Below are 7,142 nucleotides of genomic sequence, written 5' to 3'. Positions count from 1 at the left end.
TAAACATAACCACCATTTAACTGCGAGAGAACAAAAAGAAACCTAAAGAGAAGAGCGATAATAGTTTACTTTTAAATTTCGATGCCGTATCGAATGTATAATTCTTCCATTTGCCGGTTGTGTATCACGAGCGTTACGCCCCGCGGGACACAGCTGTCAGCAGACGAGGAAGCGACGTCCCCACCTGTAGCTATCCAAAATTATTTTGATTTTAAATACTTTTTTTAATATTTTTTTTTATGAATCCTCTTGAACATAAATAACATCACTATTGCCAATTAGAAGAGAAAAAAATACAACTCACACATACTGGCATACGTTTCAATGCAATAATGGTCGGGCAAAGCAATGGGAAATTTTTTTTTTTTCATAATAATAATCAACTCAAGCGATTCAAGCTACCTTATGAAAAACAAACTAAGAACATGATCTTTTCAATGCAATGGCGACACAAACAAAACCAAAAATTGTAAAACTGAATTAATTTATTAGAAAGCACCACATTGTAGGTAAATATAAGTAAAGCGTTTAAGCAAATGGAATCTAAGTGTGTACTCAATGGAAATCATGAAGTCAAATGAATTAGAACTAGGGATGTCCGATATTATCGGCCTACCGATATTATCGGCCGATATTGGCATAAAAAATGTGATATCGGAAAATAACGGTATCGGTTTTCAATTTTTTTTTAATTTTTTTATAACATTTATTTAACCTTTATTTACCCAGGCAAGCAAGTAAAAACAAATTATTATTTTATTTATTGTCAAAGTATGCATAATGTTGTATTAATTACACGACAAGAGATATGTAATGTTAATCAATTACCTGAAATTATTCCGTTTTGGGGGGGGGGGAAACCCTGCATATATCGGTATCGGAAATTAAGAGTTGGACAATATCGGTATATCGGTAAAAAAGCCAATATCAAGCATCCCTAATCAGAACCAATTATGAATAAATCTATATGTGTCGACAAGCAGGTCCAAGTGTAAAGGAGTGCCATTGAACTTGTTTTAATGCAGATTATTTACATGTCTGTTGAGACTTAACGCCACAGACCAGGACGTGTTGAACTTGTTTTAATGCAGATTATTTACATGTCTGTTGAGACTTAACGCCACAGACCAGGACTAGTTTAACTCGTCATCGTTCACTTGTCAGAACCGTTGGTTTGAGATGTCGGGGTTTGGTCGCTGGGGACAGTTTGGGATGATTCCTCCTGGTTCTGGTCCTGGTTCTGGTCCTGGTTCTGGTTCTGGGGGGGAGAAGGTCCGTCAGCACAGGTGATGATATTATAGAAGGTCAATGTACAAAATAGCATACAAATATTTTCTACATTTTCAAAAATGTCCTTAACACTATGATCGCCGCGGACGAGTTTTCACGTCATTCCGAGCCATGCTCATTCTGCCGAAGACGCCGTAACTCGTCTTTGATGTCAATATTTCAAAAATCTGTCATCGAAATCATATTTCCTTTCCGGAGCCCTGAGACACACTGCTGATCTCCTCTCAACTCTCTAGCGGTTCAAGAGCGCCATCTGGTGGCCGATCGGCAACCGGATATTAACCTTTGAACCGGTAGTGCTCATCCATATGTGGTCCGGCCACTCGCTATAGCTCCCGCGACTCCATCTTGAAACACTGGATAATAGATCGCTCGCCCTAACTCAATAAACAACGTCATTTGGACGTATATACTATTATACAACCTGGAAATGGATCGGGCATTTCTACATCCCATAATAGAAAAAAATCTGTTCCACGCTCATCTGCCAGCGGCGCGAGGAAGCCACGGTAAGATTCAGCGTTATTTTCTAACGTATTCTATACTAACTGATCTGATGAACATATGACCCACTCTGGATGAATCATCTAACGCTGCCCACGGAATTATAAACGATCAGCCGCCCATCCGGTCATCATCAGATGATGCGTAGAAACTTCTAGAACCACGTCCAGTTGAAACTTTTTATCTCGCACAGATTCCTACCAAACTGTATTTGATCATCAATATAATGCATTTGGGGCTATAAATCACGTTCTGGAGAAAGCTGCAGAAAACGATAAAAACATACTTATACTTTAGACCATATTTTAGTATGAATATGTGAATGAAAAAGTTTAACGTTGCTACACCCTGAACAATACATATAGGACATTGAATGGGCCATGATAATGGCAATTTAGCAATAGAATTTAAAAAGTTATAGCCCTGCAAAGAAGGGGAACTTCTCCATAGACAAATAGAGCTGGCGAGGGATGGTAAATTATGAATTTAACCCATGGCGATTAAAGTGTTAAATGAATAGTTATTTTTCCATTCATAATAATAATAATACTAATTCATATCCATGCTAAATGACTAAATGTAAATGTACCAGTCCACTAAGCAGCAGCGATCCCATTATACAGAAAGCCAAGCAAAGTGAGTCTGGGTCTCTGTAGCAAAACTCAAATTGAGCCAAATCATTGTCCTGCTGGACTTCTGACACAGAGTGTAGCTTGCAGGTCAGGAAGCGTCAGAACACATGTCAACAGACGACCCTCCTCATTGGTCGCAGGTCAGGAAGCGTGTAGCTTTTCTCCAACGCGTCCGTGTTTCCGGGTTCCCGTTTTGCACTCTGATTGGCCAGGTCATGTGACATGTGCGCCAATCGTGGGACGGCAAGTTCTGCACCTATTTCCGGGTCTAACAGCCTGCAAACTACCTAACGCCTAGTTTATCACTGGTTAAGCTTATAGGCGACTCTTTCGCAGTCGGTTAAGGTTAGAGTTTGGAATCAGGGCAGGCGTTCTATCGCCCTGCTCTAAGACAAACTCTAACCTTAACCAACTTCGAAAGAGCGCCTAAGCTTAACCAGTGTAGACACTTGCGGTCCCACGATTGGGAGTACATGTCACATGACCTGGCCAATCAGAGACGCGGAAAACACGAACGCGTTGGAGAAAGGCTTCAAGCGGTCAGGAAGCATCAGAACACATGTCAACAGACGACCCTCCCCATTGGTGGTTCCCAACTCAACAGACGACCCTCCCCATTGGTGGTTCCCAACTCAACAGACGACCCTCCCCATTGGTGGTTCCCAACTCAACAGACGACCCTCCCCATTGGTGGTTCCCAACTCAACAGACGACCCTCCCCATTGGTGGTTCCCAACTCAACAGACGACCCTCCCCATTGGTGGTTCCCAACTCAACAGACGACCCTCCCCATTGGTGGTTCCCAACTCAACAGACGACCCTCCCCATTGGTGGTTCCCAACTCAACAGACGACCCTCCCCATTGGTGGTTCCCAACTCAACAGACGACCCTCCCCATTGGTGGTTCCCAACTCAACAGACGACCCTCCCCATTGGTGGTTCCCAACTCAACAGACGACCCTCCCCATTGGTGGTTCCCAACTCAACAGACGACCCTCCCCATTGGTGGTTCCCAACTCAACAGACGACCCTCCCCATTGGTGGTTCCCAACTCAACAGACGACCCTCCCCATTGGTGGTTCCCAACTCAACAGACGACCCTCCCCATTGGTGGTTCCCAACTCAACAGACGACCCTCCCCATTGGTGGTTCCCAACTCAACAGACGACCCTCCCCATTGGTGGTTCCCAACTCAACAGACGACCCTCCCCATTGGTGGTTCCCAACTCAACAGACGACCCTCCCCATTGGTGGTTCCCAACTCAACAGACGACCCTCCCCATTGGTTGAGGTTTCTCACCTTCTTCAGGAGTGCCAGGACCTCCGCGGCGGTGCTGCTGAGCGTGTGGGCCGTGCTGCTGAGCGCCTCCTGGTAGGCGGCCCTCTGCTCCTCCGCGGCCCGCAGCGCCTCCTCGCTCTGCCCCAGCGCCGCCTTGGCCTCCTGCAGCTCCGCGCCCAGCGCCGTGTTGCTCACCTCCAGCCGGCTCCTCTGCTGCGCGTCCTCGCCTGGGGCACAGCAGGGGTTAACACGGGGGGCCCACAGACGGGGCACAGCAGCCACGGGGTTAACACGGGGGGCCCACAGACGGGGCACAGCAGCGACGGGGTTAACACGGGGGGCCCACAGACGGGGCACAATTAAATGCAAGGACTTTCAAGTACTTTTCCCAAGCACTATTTCTCATTTAAAAAGGATCCAATTCACTTTGAACTCATTGACTGCCACGCTGTTTTCCCATCTTTACTCTTATTTTCGCAATGTTTGCGGACCCATCGTGTGTTCTGTATTATAGCTGTGGAGACCCATCGTGTGTTCTGTATTATAGCTGTGGAGACCCATCGTGTGTTCTGTATTATAGCTGTGGAGACAATAGTGTGTTCTGTATTATAGCTGTGGAGACAATAGGACCCATCGTGTGTTCTGTATTATAGCTGTGGAGACAATAGGACCCATCGTGTGTTCTGTATTATAGCTGTGGAGACAATAGGACCCGTCGTGTGTTCTGTATTATAGCTGTGGAGACAATAGGACCCATCGTGTGTTCTGTATTATAGCTGTGGAGACAATAGGACCCGTCGTGTGTTCTGTATTATAGCTGTGGAGACAATAGGACCCGTCGTGTGTTCTGTATTATAGCTGTGGAGACAATAGGACCCATCGTGTGTTCTGTATTATAGCTGTGGAGACAATAGTGTGTTCTGTATTATAGCTGTGGAGACAATAGGACCCATCGTGTGTTCTGTATTATAGCTGTGGAGACAATAGGACCCATCGTGTGTTCTGTATTATAGCTGTGGAGACAATAGGACCCATCGTGTGTTCTGTATTATAGCTGTATTATAGCTATGGAGACAATAGTGTGTTCTGTATTATAGCTGTGGAGACAATAGGACCCATCGTGTGTTCTGTATTATAGCTGTATTATAGCTATGGAGACAATAGTGTGTTCTGTATTATAGCTGTGGAGACAATAGGACCCATCGTGTGTTCTGTATTATAGCTGTATTATAGCTATGGAGACAATAGTGTGTTCTGTATTATAGCTGTGGAGACAATAGGACCCGTCGTGTGTTCTGTATTATAGCTGTATTATAGCTATGGAGACAATAGTGTGTTCTGTATTATAGCTGTGGAGACAATAGGACCCGTCGTGTGTTCTGTATTATAGCTGTGGAGACAATAGGACCCATCGTGTGTTCTGTATTATAGCTGTGGAGACAATAGGACCCATCGTGTGTTCTGTATTATAGCTGTATTATAGCTATGGAGACAATAGTGTGTTCTGTATTATAGCTGTGGAGACAATAGGACCCATCGTGTGTTCTGTATTATAGCTGTGGAGACAATAGGACCCGTCGTGTGTTCTGTATTATAGCTGTGGAGACAATAGGACCCATCGTGTGTTCTGTATTATAGCTGTGGAGACAATAGGACCCATCGTGTGTTCTGTATTATAGCTGTATTATAGCTATGGAGACAATAGTGTGTTCTGTATTATAGCTGTGGAGACAATAGGACCCGTCGTGTGTTCTGTATTATAGCTGTGGAGACAATAGGACCCATCGTGTGTTCTGTATTATAGCTGTGGAGACAATAGGACCCATCGTGTGTTCTGTATTATAGCTGTGGAGACAATAGGACCCGTCGTGTGTTCTGTATTATAGCTGTATTATAGCTATGGAGACAATAGTGTGTTCTGTATTATAGCTGTGGAGACAATAGGACCCGTCGTGTGTTCTGTATTATAGCTGTGGAGACAATAGTATTCCACGCGAAACATCGCCCCTTTTCAAAATAATCTAGTATTTTCTTCTAGATTGCGAGATATGACGTGTTATATGCATATGCGCAAATCGTCCGGGTTGCTCGCCTGAAACCTATATTATTTCCAGATCAAAAGGTATGTACCATATATAGATGTTTCTTCACAAAATCATCAAGGGGGGGGGGGGGGGGGTTTACGAAGCTGCGATCGTTACCAAAAGCATGTTTTAGGTTCGATAAAATAGACCTAGAATAGACCTTACCTTAGTCAGAAGGTACTCCGAAATGAATAATCCCAGTCGTTCCATCGCAATTACTCGTGTGCATTGGGCATGGCTATCATACGGGAACCAATAGGTTTCAGGCGATCAAATCTCAGACAGATTGCTGTGTTCTGATTCACTTTGAGGGGGAGGGGTTCCTGCAGCCAGAGGCACACAGAGAGAGAGAGAGTAGACCCAGTTCAAAAGGTAGGCGATACTGCCACCTGTCGGGATGCGATCGTCATTGCAATTTTAACGTAGGCAGCAGTGCCAGGGAGACACAGGCAGATCCGCGTGAGTGCTTAGAATGGGTATGGCGCAGAAAGAGTTAAATGCTTTTTTTTTGTGTGAAAAAAAAATCACATTCTGATATATATTTTTCGTGTAAAATAAATACAAAAAAACCCAGATTAAAAAAATATATATTTAAAAAACAATTAGGCGGAAGTTCTAACCCATTAATTAAGAATCGAATGCCAACGTAACGAACAAAGGTGTGTGTGCAGGGACCGAAACTAAAAAAAGTTAATTTCGCTCTGTGTGTGTGCATGTGTGTAGCAGCGGAGCATGGAGCCGTCCACTAAGCAGCAGCATAAAATTAGCAGAGAATTGACAGAAAACATTTGAATAGATTTCGGTCATTAACTCATTCACGGCTAACCACGACTATAGTCGGGTTATCTCGCCAACCGCTGAGCGTCAAAACCCGAGTATAGTCGGGTTTTCGATAGTTTCTTTCATTCGATTTTTTTTTAATTCTATACAGTCTCACGGACCTCTGTGTTACCATTGGAACTCATTCTGAGACCCAGAGAGTGCAATACCGGCCGAATCCTGCTAGGTGGCAGTATCGCCTACCCTTTGAAACCTTATTTCACACTGTGTGTTACATTGTATATATGGTCCGGGCGGAGAATTTAGACCAAGCCAAGTGAATCCCTTCATCCGAGCACTTTGAAACACGTTCAGCACATTCCATGCATATTCTGTGCCAGTTCATGTCAGGGACCCGATGGACATCAATACTGGAAATCGCGATCAGACAATTGGAATATTCTTTTTGGGATACCTCCTAGTAAAGGTAAGGACTATATGACATCAACCCTACTTTGATCCAACAATGATTACACATCGATCGCAACGATCAACGTATGTAGCATAAAACAAATAAAAAAAATGCCGTTGGTG

General features: G+C 44.3%; 1 long non-coding RNA gene across 1 annotated transcript; it reads right to left on the bottom strand.

Annotated features, from left to right (window-relative positions):
• Nucleotides 1–319: 319 nt before the first annotated feature.
• Nucleotides 320–3,928, bottom strand: LOC311248801. Its single transcript, XR_014620975.1, has 2 exons — nt 3,727–3,928; nt 320–1,258 (listed from the first exon to the last, which is right to left on the bottom strand). It is a non-coding gene; the product is annotated as an uncharacterized lncRNA (long non-coding RNA).
• Nucleotides 3,929–7,142: the final 3,214 nt, after the last annotated feature.

The sequence above is a fragment of the Notolepis coatsorum genome (genome assembly GCF_963971535.1).
Source record: "Notolepis coatsorum genome assembly, contig: SCAFFOLD_2613, whole genome shotgun sequence".
Taxonomy (NCBI): Eukaryota; Metazoa; Chordata; class Actinopteri; order Aulopiformes; family Paralepididae; genus Notolepis; species Notolepis coatsorum.
The sequence above is the reverse complement of the archived record's forward strand: the minus strand, read 5'-3'. Positions and strand labels throughout refer to the sequence as shown.